The sequence below is a fragment of the Pleurodeles waltl genome, chromosome 10 (genome assembly GCF_031143425.1).
Source record: "Pleurodeles waltl isolate 20211129_DDA chromosome 10, aPleWal1.hap1.20221129, whole genome shotgun sequence".
Lineage (NCBI taxonomy): Eukaryota > Metazoa > Chordata > Amphibia > Caudata > Salamandridae > Pleurodeles > Pleurodeles waltl.
This window is the reverse complement of record NC_090449.1, coordinates 817,770,388-817,784,845: the sequence shown is the minus strand read 5'-3', so window position 1 is coordinate 817,784,845 and position 14,458 is coordinate 817,770,388. Positions and strand designations below refer to the sequence as shown.

Sequence of the window (14,458 nt, the reverse complement as noted above, 5' to 3'; positions counted from 1 at the left end):
CCTGAATCCAACCGTTTTTTATGAAGTGTGTTTTGATTATCTTGAAACCGTATATCAGATCAGTTTAACTGAAAGTGTCCTCCATTCGCTGGACATCGTTTACCCTAAGTTTCTGTGTGAGTCCGGAGCGGTGCGTAACTCCGTAGCGGTTTGTCACTTGTGGGCCTGATAGAATAGGATTATGCAGCAAAAAGCAGGTGACTAGCAGAATGCATCAAATTCACCTAAGCAAAGGTTAGCAGACAATCATTTGGCTGGGTCACGTCACTCGGGTAAAAGCCACAAGTGCACAGTTTATCGCAAACACTTTTTTTTAAAGAACTTGTTTTGGGATTTCTGCAGTATTAAAACACTGTATTGCCACTCTAATGTTACAACTCAAACGCAAGTACTGCAACAATGCACTCTTCAGTAACAATTCCCCAACTGCTCTCCACCCCCTCTGCTACTAATAAGCTCCTGCCACCCTTATACTGGCTGCACATGTCCGTACATCTAGAAACAAGGCGCTGTGTTTTTACCTGGTCCTAGAATTCAAGAGTCCTCTCTTCATTCGGCCCACACCACGTCTGAGGCCCGTCTGTTTGCCTTTGGTATCATCCCTGTCCGCACATGATCTCAACAGGTCATAATCAATCCTTCTCAGTTGGTCATTCTCTCTTATCGTCCTCCCCCTGGTCTCCAGCAGATGGATTAGTCAAATCCACCCCTCTCAATCCCCCATTTCTCAAGTGATATGTCGTTTCACGCAGCTCCTTCAGCATCGGCGCCCAGTCGGCCGAATCAACTTCCTGTTTTTCATCTCTCTCGTACATGTTTTGTTATCAATTCTTCAGCCACCGTTTTTTTCGACATATCCCTAAGCCAATAATCGTATCTTGATGGCCCAGCACTCAGCCATTTGATAATGATACGCTGCTTTGCGAGCAGTAGACCCATTAATACAAATTTGCGACTAAGTTTCTTCTTTTCTGGTGTGTGGACCAGCCCCAACAAGAGGGCCTTGTTCATAAACAGTAACTCCCAGTCCTTGGTTCCGTTAAGGTTCTCTACTGTGTCCCCCCAGAAATATGTTGATGATTGCCAATGCCACACTATGTGTAAGAAATCATATGTTAATCATTGCCACAATATTTGTAACAAATCTGCCATGGGGAGCAACAGCGGGAGCAACTGTCCTACCCCGTGGTGTAAATATGATGTAACGTCTTTGACGCTAGGTGCATATAGTTATATTGTATTAATTTCAAACGTGTGTTGAAGATCACCGTCCTTGGCCCAGGATGCACTTTCTCCCATTCGATCGCAAACACTCTTGACTGAAATATACACAGCATCAAGATGGATTTCGGTCAGTGTTCCACCCCTGTTCCTGCACAGTAATGCCAAATTGGACGCTTTTGGTTTTACAGCTTATATGGATAGCACTACGACACTAATATATTTTATTGTTTCGCTTGCAACCTATCCAATCAGATAGATGTGTGGTACTCAAGAAACACTCACTTAGGTTACCATTAATTTCTAGCTCAGTGCTTGGGAAATATTGACTGTAGACGTTCTTAGAACCTAACTAAGCTTTTGGTTAGAGGTGAATGTGACTGGTCTACAGTACACAGACAAATGGGTAAAGATAATCCCTGGCGACTTTAAAAATCCCTTTTTACGGCTTTGGAAAAAATGTCAAAGTTGCATACAGTATGTAGTAATAACCTTGTGCCAAAGACTTGCAGATTGACATCAGGAATATTCAAAATATCACTTGAAATGAAAACTTTACTGTATACCTCTTTCCTACCTTTATATTAGTGGGTATGGAAATTAATTTTACTCACTATGGTGATTTATGGAACTATAAACCACAAGTACTCCTTTTCATAGACAGAAATATCTACCTTGGATTTGTTCTGTTCTCTTCCAGGGGATCCTCATCAATAGTCATAAACATTGAATATTCCCGCCCCCGTGCGGGGACCCCGGAGCATATATAAAATACACACATATAATACATGTGTAACAAACAGTCATGCAGGCTATCATGTTAAAAACAGGCTAAAATGCTTTATTTCTATGAAGTTGTTTTTTTTTTTTTTTAATATAATAAAGACTACAATAGAGCATAAATATCTACCCAAGCTCCTAAAACTAGGCTTAGGGAAGTAAGCAGCAGCAAACTCTAGAGGAAAAAATAGAAAAAACTGCATTGAAAAACAATGAAGCATTCTTAGCCAATAGGCTGCATGCAGGTTAACACAGGAGAACCATAAAAACTTTGGCACCGTGCCTTTAAGACCCTGAGCACCTCCAGTATCCCACCATGCCTCAGGTGTGAAGGAAAGGTGACAGTTGGTTCACAGTTAGGTCAGTTCTTTTTTCCGGCTTCTTCTGAGAGGATCCTGGAGCATTGAGCTCTCAGTTTTTCTGAGTTTTTCTCAGAAAAATTCTTTAAAAAAGCGTTTTTTCACTTTTCACTCGACAAATAACATCTTTGTCTGAGCTAGGCAGGTTTTTCCTGACAGAAAAATGCCTTCACTTTTTGTCAAATGCCCTGCTTGTGGGAAGAAGAAGGCCCAGTCAGATCCCCACTCTCTGTGCACAGTGTGCCTGCCTCAGAGTCACTGCCCTGACACTTGTAAGTACTGCAAGAACATGTCTAAGAGGACTCTGAAAGACAGAGAGAAGATCCGGCTACATGGGCTTCAGGAGAGGCAAAGAACATCGTCCTCCTCACTTCCCAGACAACCAGAAGGCTATTCTCAGGAGAGAATGGCTCGGTCGACGTCAGCAGGTAGGAAAGTACCTGTTTGTTCACCGTCGACGTCGTCGCTACACCGTCTCACCGGCATAGATCGCCGTCGACGGCGACACACCCGACGTCGAAGGAAACGGCGTCGAGGGAACATCAGCGCAGGGGCAGGTCTCCGTCGACGGCAGCCCGCCGATCGACGTCGAGCCATCGCCGGCGTGCCCGGTCGCCGCCAAAGGCTGTGCGCCCCCCGACGTCAGGACACACAACGTCGAAATCACCACGACGGCACGAGAGACATCCACCGTCGACCTCCCACCGCTCCACGTCGAGGCACACGACGGCGAGCAGGTCGAGGTCCAAGGATCGCCGTTCGACGTCAAGGCACTCTGCGTCGAGGCACTCAACGTCGAGGCAAGAGCAACCGGCTGGGCGCCTTCGACGTCGAAACAGCCATCGACGTCGACTCAGGTTTTACCTGTCTCACAGGGAGCAGAACATCGCCCCACGCCAGACAAGGCGCCATCTCCAGTGGTCTCCATACCGAGCGACTCTTCTCGGTCAAGAGCGGCATCATCTGGGCATGTCTCGCCCATCAATCTATCTCCGAGATGGCTGGAGAGCCTTAACAGACCAGCGGCCTCCCCAGTTTCGCAATATTCGCGAATGTATTCACCTTATGCCTCCCTGCCAAGAACGCCATCACCGACAGCCAGGGCAGAACGGGCTCGTTCTGCTCCTCGCCAACCGACAGTGAGGCCTAGGCGCTCTGCTACAGCGTCTCGCAGCAGGTCTCGCTCTCAACGAAGATCCAGGTCTCGGTCAAGAAGAAGATCACCCTCTTGGTCTTCATCAGGTTCATCTGTCGGGCGTTACTCACCCACCCTAACAGATTCACCACCTGCTAGAGTCTCACCGGTGGATGACATTACCACGTTCAACGAGGTGCTGCTAAGAGGAGCGCAGAAACTCAACATAGAGGTTCCAGAACCATCTACTTCCTCATCGGTCATCTTTGAGACTCTGCAACAGAGATCAGCGTCGAAAAAGTTGCTGCCTCTAGTGCCCGGTTTGTTGCAGCCAACCATGGACACTTTTCTGGCCCCAGCCTCGCTTAAGTCTGCCCCGGCTAGGATTCTTAAAAAATACAAGGCTCCCGAACAGGACCCTTTGTTCCTCAGGAAGGATCCGCCACCGGACTCGGTTATAATAGCTGCCGTCCGAAAGACCCACTCGGTGGCATCTTCATCCACGGTACCCCCGGGTAAAGAGAGCAGGCATCTAGACTCTTTGGGGAGAAAGATATGGGGGACGGCGGCTTCGGCAATGAAAGTCTCCAGTGCGTCTGCGCTCCTGGGCAGGTATGATCGTTCTCTGTGGGACTCTCTCAGTAGATTCACAGAAAAATTGCCCAGAGAGGACAGACAAGATTTCCAGGAGATACTACAAGAAGGATGCCTGGTATCCAACCAGGTTATCAGCGCGGCAGCAGACGGGGCGGATTTGGCTGCTCATGGGTACGCACATGGAATCTGTGCAAGGAGATCTTCCTGGCTGAGGCTCACTGGTTTGAAACAGGAAGCACAACAACGCATCCTGAATCTCCCATTTGCCGGGAACTCTCTATTCGGTGCCCATGCAGACGAAGAGATGGCCCGCATGAAGACCGAGGTGGATACCATGAGGGCGGTGGGCCTGGAAAGAAAGAAAGATTTCAGGCGGAGGTACAGGCCGTATGACAGGCGCCCTTTCCAGCAGAGGGTTCAAACCCCTCATTGGTCGCAAAGGTCACAGCAACGACAGGGACGCCCTCTTTTTCAACGGAGAAACACAAGGGAGCGAGGGTCAAGTAGACCTCAACAGTCCACTCCGAAAGCACCCACCAAGCAATGAAATCTCGCTTCCCTCGGCACTGTACACCACTCCGGTGGGGGGAAGTATTACAGCTTATCGTCACGAGTGGCACTCTATCACAAGAGACAAATGGGTGCTCAATATTGTCGAACATGGCTATTCTCTTCTTTTCAAACAGCCTCCACCACGCTTGCCACCAACCAAAGACAATCCATCTCATCTCACCTTGCTACGCAAGGAGGCTCTCGCCCTCCTAAAAAAGAATGCCATAGAAAAGGTTCCACCTGCACACAGAGGACAGGGGGTCTACTCTCGTTACTTTCTGGTGGCGAAGAAGGGTCGAGAGGGCGTTTTCAGGCCAATTCTGGACCTACGGCTGCTGAACAAATACATAAGGAAGCAGAAGTTCAGAATGCTAGCGCTTCACCAGATTTTCCCTCAACTGCATCAGGGAGACTGGATGTGCTCCATCGACCTGCAGGATGCGTACTTTCACATCCCAATAGCTCCCAAACATCGAAAATTCCTGCGCTTCCGAGTAGCGTTACAGCATTACCAGTTCAGAGTTCTACCCTTTGGCCTGAAATCTGCCCCAAGAGTTTTCTCGAAATGTATGGCAGTGGTGGCGGCGCATCTTCGAAGACAAAGGATATACATATATCCATACCTAGACGACTGGCTACTGAAGGCTTCTTCTCCGGAGCAGGCGAGAAGCCATCGGGACATTGTACTAGGAGTTTGCGAAGCTCTAGGTCTTCAGGTCAATTACCAGAAGTCAACCTTGATTCCAACACAGAATCTTCACTTCCAGGAGCTATCATAAACACAGAACTCCAAAAAGTGTATCCTTCGGAGGAACGACTATCCTCAATAGACAGGAAGTGTCAGGACCTGTTGAGAGCCAACGCACCTACGGCACGTCAGGTGACATCGCTGCTGGGCTCCATGGTATCATGCATTTTTATTGTCCCAAATGCCAGACTTCACATGAGACCCCTCCAAGAGGCATTGGAGACCAACTGGAGCCAGAGAACAGGTCGCTGGGAGGACACGGTGCAGCTACCGGCGGTAGCACTTCAGTCATTGAGATGGTGGCTGCACAGACCTCACCTGTCAGTGGGTGTTCCGTTTCACCAGGTGCTTCCATCCGACACCCTAGTAACGGATGCGTCTCTTCAGGGATGGGGGGCTCATCTGGGTCCCTTTCAAGCGCAGGGTCTGTGGTCAGACAAAGAAAAGCAGTACCACATCAATCTGCTAGAACTCAGAGCGGTCCATCTGGCTCTCAAGTCTTTCATACCACTAATTCAGGGGAAAACGCTCTTGATACAGACGGACAATACAACCACGATGTATTATTTGAACAAACAGGGAGGAACGAGGTCCCTACCCCTATCGCGAGAGTCCCAAGCGATATGGCATTGGCTCCTGGCCAGAGGAATGTCAATTACAGCGGTTCACCTGCCAGGTCAGCAAAACGTGGAAGCAGATTTTCTGAGCAGACACCTAGAGGACACTCACGATTGGGTCCTACACGGCGAAGTCGCAGAATACATCTTCGCGCAATGGGGTCGGCCTCAACTGGATCTCTTCGCAGACGAAGTAAACAAGAAATGCCCAGACTTCGCATCCAGGTTCTACCGTCCGGGATCTCGAGGGAATGCCCTGTTGATCGACTGGTCAGGGATATTTCTTTACGCTTTTCCGCCGATTCCCCTCATTCCGGCAGTGATCAGCAAACTTTACAGATCCAGGACCAGAATGATTCTTATAGCACCACAATGGCCCCGACAATTCTGGTACACGGATCTCCTCAACCTGTCGGAAAAACCTCACAGGAGGCTGCCGTGCAGACCGGATCTTCTGAGCAGAATGGAGGGCAGGATTCTACATCCCAACCTACCCTCTCTGAGCTTAACAGCATGGCTCCTGAATTCCTGCAGTATGGGCACCTAGGGCTCTCGCAGGAGTGCATGAACATCTTGAAAGAGTCCAAACGGCCTTCCACGTGGCGTTCTTACGCTTTTAAGTGGAAGAGATTTTACATATGGTGCTGTCAGCAAGGTCATAATCCCATACGGGCGCAGGAGGATGTCATACTGTCCTATTTGCTTCATCTAGCGAAGTCCGGTCTGCAGGTATCATCTATTAAGGTACATTTGTCTGCTATTACAGCCTATCGCAAGTCGCCTTCTCAGGAATCCTTCTTTACAAAACCTGTAGTCAAGGATTTCTTAGAAGGTTTGAAGAAAGTTTTTCCGCCCATTCGGAGACCTTCTCCTCCATGGGAACTGAACATAGTCTTGGCAAAACTTATGGGCCCTCCTTTTGAGCCTATACATAAGGCCTCTTTACAACACCTTACGTGGAAGACGGCTTTTCTAGTGGCCATTACTTCAGCGAGGAGGGTCAGTGAAATTCAGGCCTTGTCTTCAAAAGAACTGTACACGGTTTTTCATGACAATAGAGTGGTTCTACGAACTCATCCATCTTTCCTTCCGAAGGTGGTGTCAGAATTCCATATTAATCAGACCATATCTTTACCGATGTTCTTTCCCAATCCGGAGACTCCGGCAGAGAAAGCATTGCACTCATTAGACTTGAAAAGAGTGCTGAAATTTTATCTGGACAAGACAAAATCGATTAGACACACTAACCGCTTGTTTGTAAACTATGGTCATTTGAGGACAGGAGAGGTAGCATCTAAGCGAACAATATCAAGATGGATAGTTTCTTGTATTGTTCATACTTACCAGCTAGCTAATAAACAATTACTAGCGCGGCCTAGAGCGCATTCCACAAGGGGAAAAGTGGCTACTGCTGCCCTCCTTAACAATGTTCCGATATCTGAGATTTGTAAGGCTGCTACATGGAAGTCTGTCCATACGTTTACTAGACATTACTGTTTAGACTCAGATGCAAGAGCGGATGCCCAAGTGGGGCAGGCCTCTCTAAGAAATCTATTTGCGTAAGACATATCTATTCCTGCACTTCTATCGGACAGTCCGCTGGATTTAGGGATGGGCTTGCTAATCTATTCAATGTTTATGACTATTGATGAGGATCCCCTGGAAGAGAAGGATAAGTTACTTACCTGTAAATCCTAGTTCTCTTCCAGGGGTATCCTCATCAAAGTCATAAACAACCCACCCTCCTCCCCGGACGCACGTCTCCTAGAAGTGCAGGACAGACTGTATTTTGAATCAGTTATGCATATTGTCACCGTAAAAAGAACTGACCTAACTTTGAACCAACTGTCACCTTTCCTTCACCCCTGAGGCATGGTGGGATACTGGAGGTGCTCAAGGTCTTAAAGGCGCACGGTGCCAAAGTTTTTATGGTTCTCCTGTGTTAACCTGCATGCAGCCTATTGGCTAAGAATGCTTCATTGTTTTTCAATGCAGTTTTTTCTATTTTTTCTCTAGAGTTTGCTGCTGCTTACTTCCCTAAGCCTAGTTTTAGGAGCTTGGGTAGATATTTATGCTCTATTGTAGTCTTTATTATATTAAAAAAAAAAAAAAAAAAAAAAAACTTCATAGAAATAAAGCATTTTAGCCTGTTTTTAACATGATAGCCTGCATGACTGTTTGTTACACATGTATTATATGTGTGTATTTTATATATGCTCCGGGGTCCCCGCACGGGGGCGGGAATATTCAATGTTTATGACTTTGATGAGGATACCCCTGGAAGAGAACTAGGATTTACAGGTAAGTAACTTATCCTACTTGTATATGGAGAGAAAATTGAGGTATGGAAGGTGGCTAATTTGGGAAGGGCAGGTCACAGTACTGGTCCTCTAAAATGTAACTAATTCTGCACAGGTGTAAATATTAAGGGCCTGCTTATAACTCTGTAACAAATGTGACGGATATCCCGCCCGCCGTATTACAAGTTCCATTATATCCTATGGAACTTGTAATATGGTGGACTGGATATCAGTAAATTTTGTGACGTAGTAATCCCCTCCGCCAAGGTCGTAATCAGGCCCAAGGTCTTTTTATTAACTATCTGTGATCAATAGGGCAATCCTTAATCCAAGGAAAAAATTAAAATATCAAAAAACAGTTCTAGGACCCTGGATGAAGAGTTTTGGTGAGACCCACTAGCAGGTGAAAATGGATAGCTAGAGAGGTACTATGACAGGGAAATAATAAATCTTCTGACTCACACTTCGGTGTGGAGCAAAATTCAATCCTGCGGGGTGAGACTGTGGGCTGTTTTGAAGCAGACTTTTGCGGCTTGATATATGCTGAGGGGAATACGTGTGAAGGGAAGACATTTTGAATGTGGAAGATCCAAGTTCCTTCAGAGGTAGATGCTAAATACCCATTCTCTTTGTTTTCTTTAGTAATTTCTTCGCTTAAAAAAAAAATGTTTGAAACTACCTTTGTTTGAATATTTTAAAAAATTACTTTTTTTATGATTGGATTGATTTACTGAATTCTTAGAAAGCAAGTAATTAAACAAAAACATGCAATGACGTCCGTATAGTAAAGTAAATATCTACAAAGTAATCTGGTGTGTATATGTGCATTAGTTCATCAGCAGACAAACACTAGGAGCAGTTGTACAGATTTGGTGAAATTTTGTCCTGCACCTAACTGCCCTAAAACCAATTTACTCTTTTCAACTTATTTTTATTTTTCGCTGACATGTTTTCCATTGCATAAATATTCAAGACTTCAATCCACTGAACAGCACAAGATGGTGTTCCCATGTTCAACTCTTTCACCTCAGCCTGGCATTCTGAGAATTTACCAAATCTGGAGTCTAGTGTGTGAAGTTCATTGCCTTTATCTCCTAAAAGTTTCACCAGGGTATCTTCATGTCGCTGTATTACCTTCAGCTGTTTAATGTGAGACAACTTCTCCTTCCAATATATTTGAACTTCTGGACATTTTCACTAGATAGGCATTAGAAGTTCCAAGTCTGAGCATCTCCTCCAACACCCACTGGATCAGCCATATATCACACTCAAACTGGCAGGTATCAGACTCCAACAGAAACCAATCCTAAAGGCATTTCATGTATTGCATATATGTAAAACCATGGTGTTTTAGACATTTTTGTTTTGATCCCGTACCAATTTGCCTTTCATTTGAAAGGGATGGAGTGGCCCTACAGTTAATATTTTGTGCATCTTGAATGTTACATCCTCTGCGAGTCCTAAGTATAAAGTCTGTTTACCCATGGAAAGCTTTCTTAGCATCTAAGATGAGGAGGATCATGAACATTGTGCTGCGAAGCTAATTCAGTGTCATTCAAAAACATTTGGATGTTATCCTCTTCTGCTTGTTTGCTCGTTTTTGCTTTGAATAATATGATATTGTGAAATTACAGCAGACAATATTTTTCAAATTGTATGGTAATTTAAACAAAAGGAGACATCTGTAAACCCAAAGGGGCCAGGGCCATATTTTGTATCTCACAACAGTGCCCAGAGGTGCATAATTTCAAAAAATGTTTGGCATTCATACAATACTTCAGACCACTGCATTGCATATATATAAATCAATTACAAGAAAGATATGGCCAGCAATAATCCAAACAATTATTTGATGTTTCTTATACTTGATTAATGGCAGCATCAAGTATTAAATAGAAAAAGTGCCCAGTGTTCAAAGTGAACACAGTACTCTTGAAATTCATGTGCATTGTGGAAGGTGATAGACATAAAAAAAAGCAATCGTATTCCAGTATTGTGCATGAATAAGAACAAATTGATCATATGTTTGTATATTATTGCATATTAGATACCCTTTTCAGCTGGAAATCTGTCAAAGGCGTTTCAACCTTTCACAATTTATCTGGTCATTACCAGGACACAGAAATTGAATGCTGCCTGTATGCTTTCCAAACAGTAGGATATATTCAGAGGTTTCCATTTATGTAATTAATGGCGGGGACAAGAGGGCGTCTGTCAACAGATCAGCACAGGAAGTCATCAGTATGAATCAGGCAGTAGGGAAGAATTGCACTGTCATTGCTAATGAGACCATAAACCGAAGTACGAGAAATCACGTAGTTCGGAAGAATCCTGTGATGGTGCCCAAATTGTACAGCCATTACTGTATCATAGATCTTAGCATCTAATTTTAAGAATTATGAATCTGTAAGATAGTCATGTTCTATTCATAGGTGTTTCCACCTAATTATATGATTATGTTGTGTTTTTGTATTCTGATGAATACTTCTAACTGCAGATTCCTCACCTTGCGAATAATCCCTAGACATTAGTCTGGATCCGGAAACTTTCAGACCACTACACCTGCACATCGCTAGGTGATGTGTTACTCCGCGCCCACGTCATTTTGCTCTGGAATTAATTAGCGGAGCCGCATATAAGCTCTACCCATGCATGCTGACATCTGTTGCTATGCCTATAGACCAGATTTTTTAATGAAAATTGTGCAGTGGGAATGTCACCCCTAAAACCACAAGGTTGAAACCATGCATGGACCATCACAGACGCACCTTTGTTGTAGACCCCCTCAAAGTCTGTTTATTGTGCCTCTGGTTGGACCACGACTCTGAGGCCTGCGGCGAATGTGCTCAGATGAATCCAAAAGCTGTATGGGAACACAAAGACAAAAACCAAGTTGCCAAACATAAGAATTATTCCCACCACTCTGGACCTTCCGTGAGGCGGCACAAGGGCATCAACATGCCTCCCAGTCTCACCCCCAACATTCTTGGGAGCTAATTCAAAGTCTGGGTCTGATACACCCGCTTCCTCCAAGGCTCTCTGCAGCACTTTACCTACTCCATCTAGCACTCCTTTAGGTATCAAGGATCCAGAGTGGCCACCAGTCGACTTCTCCTATGGGTCCACAGGCCTCGAAAAATCATAAAAATGTTACTCCACCTGCAGGTCGAGTAACATATAATCTACTTGACCTAACTGTAATGTACTTGACCAGTAAACACATCTCAAATTGTGTGATCCTACGCAAACAGTTTGCAGAGTTGCCTTTGTCTTCATTCTCACATATGATTGCACGTTTAAATATGTGAGCTTAGCATTTCTGCAGTACAAAAAAACCTCTTTTGTTTAAGTAGACTAAAGTGTGCTGTATATCTCGCAAGAATCTAGCCCACATATAGGGAACACATGACCCATCACTTCTTTTAGTTTACTAACAGCATTGCCATCGGGGCAGGAGTGTTTCTCAGTTTGTTTAAACACTCAATTTTAATAAATATATTACTAAACCATGATGTGGTAGCATACTGTCATCTATACAGTACATTTCCAAGAAATGCCCTAAAACCATTCCATTTGCTTGTAGCTTTACTGACAAAAATATAGTGTATTAACAATCTGTGAAAATTGGGTTTCAGAAAAAATATCCTTTGCACATCAATATATAAAGTATTCTGATTTGTTTTTATCCTATTAAAATATTTTTTTCATCACACAAAAAAATATGGGCTTTCACAGCTACTGAAATATTTTGAAATGTTCACACAGTTGACTTAGTCATTTAAAAACCTAAAACCCTATATCCTTTTATTTTTTACTCTAAACAGCAGGTCACACAGGTCAGCTTACAAAGTCCTGGAACTCTGAAGTCAGTGGGGAAATTAATTGTAAGAGAAACTGACTTTTGACCTCTGTCTGAACACAGAGGAAATGTGACATAAGAACAAGAGTTAAAAACATCTTTTATTGTCCCTCCACTTTTAAACTGAACAGAACACCTGTTCTTTATGAACTCGCCAGAAGAGGCGAGTAAGTCCTAAACATAACTCGACCTGATCAAATATAACTCGCCATAGCGAGTGGTCTAGTAAATATTTCGAGCCCTGGTCTACTATCGCAGCAGTCTTTGCCCCTGGGATCTCTTTCAGGTTCAGCACCGGCTCAAGTGCCTGCTCCGGTGGCATCTCCTGCTCCAGTCCTCTCATTGACTCCAGTGCAGATGCCTGAGGAGGATGTATTATGCTATCAGATGTAGAAATTAATCTGCCTATGAACTTGTAGTCATGCATGGCACCGACCGGCATGTTACTTCTTCTAAACCCTTCTGATTCTTGCCCTTACCACAATTTATGGCCTAGCCTTTATATAATTTATTTGGCACACATTCTGAAAACTATGAGTAAGGGTACGATTATGTTCCCCAATGTGATGAATTCAATTGGTAGGAGCAGCCTCAGGTTTCCAGTTGGCTTGACACTTCATCTGATACTGGTCTTGTCTTTCCTCCTGGTCCTGCTACATAGGAAAGCGCCTCTTTAGCTTTTGTGATGCCAAGAGTGGGTGTAGTGTTAATTCAATTGCCAACCATGGAGGTGAAAACAAATATATTAACCAATGTTTTTCTGCCTGGCCAGGCTTCCGGTGAGCCTTGTATTTAATGAGGCACTTAATGACACCCTTTTGGGCACCTGGACGTCATGCTGAAGTGGTAGAGTTGAGTATCCTGTCAAGGATTTGCACATCGAAGCAGTCCATCTTCCTGATGCCAAAAATGCAAAAGAGAACTCTTAGCAGGGCATTTCAAGAACATTATGAATGGTTTCTAAAGGTTGCAGTTTTGCACAACTTCTTTTGTGAATGGTCTTTCCCTAAATGGATCTGTTCACAAATGCAGAACAGAAAATGCCCAAGTTACACATCCAGGTTTTACAGACTGGCCACTCTGTGGAATACCCAGTTTATAAGCTGGTTGGAGAAGTTTGTGGATGCATTTCTTCAAATACACCTGATTCCATCTGCCATCAATTTGACGAGCGACCAAAATTGCATGATCTTGATCTCACTGCAGTTGCGCTGCCAGCTGTGGTTTTCTGGCTTTCTGTGTCTATTAGAACATCCACACAAAAGACTGCTGTGCAGACAGTATTTCCTTTTCATGTTCAAGGGCCAAATCATATTCCCCAACCTCCTCTTCCCTGAGCTTGGCTCCTACATTATTACAATATGTACATTTACATCTTCCAAAAAATTGCATAAACATTTTAAAGGAAGTGAGACGTTCATCTTCCAGAGCTTCCAGTTCTTGTAAGTGGAAGAGGTTCTGCATCTGGTTCATAATATTGACACAGATGACAAGAGGAAGAAGTACTGCCACATCATCGATATGCGCAAGCTGGACTGAAGTTCCCTTTGATGTTGTTTTGATTTGTATAGCGTACTAATCATCCAAGTGGGTATCCAGGCGCTTGGGCAAGTGTGTGGTCCCCAAGGTGCTTATATGAAGAGCCAGGTCTTCAGCTTCTTGCTGAACTCAAGAAGTGAGGAGAAGGCTCTAGTGTGTTGAAGGAGGTCGTTCCATGTCTTGGATGCGATGCAATAGAATGAGAAACCTCCAGATTTATGTTTTACGGATGCAGGGAATGACAGTGAGGCATAGTGTAGGTGTTTGGTGGTTTGGTCAAAGTGTTTGCAGCTGTACAGGTATTCTGGTCTTGTATTATGTAGGGCTTTATATATATATATATATGTATATATATATATATATGTCTGTGTGTGTGAGAGAGAGAACATATTGAAATGGCTGCGCTTGTGACTGGGGAGCCAGTGAAGCTTCCTGTGGTGTGATGTGTGTGCGGTGTGGGAGATTAAGTATGAATCTTACAGCGGTGTTTGTGATTGTCTGGAGTCTGTTTAGGAGTTGTTTGGAGACTCTTGCGTGGAGTGCTGCCATAGTCCAGCCTGCTGGGGAAGAGTGCTTGTGTGGTAGTCCATCCGGTGTCCTGCTGCAACATTTGAAAATATTTTGCGGGATGTGGAAGTAGGAGGTGCACAGTGCTTTGACTTGAACAGTCATGTTGAGCTTGTTGTTTAGGATTAACCCTAGATTTCTTGCAGGGTCTGTGGGTGTAGTTGTTGGTCCTAGCTCTGACGGC

The 14,458-nt window shown here is 44.5% G+C and overlaps 1 protein-coding gene across 2 annotated transcripts in view; it reads left to right on the top strand.

The window, feature by feature from the left end:
* KIF15 (kinesin family member 15) overlaps positions 1-14,458 on the top strand; it is a 930,781-nt gene that overhangs the window by 392,124 nt on the left and 524,199 nt on the right. The window lies entirely within an intron of this gene.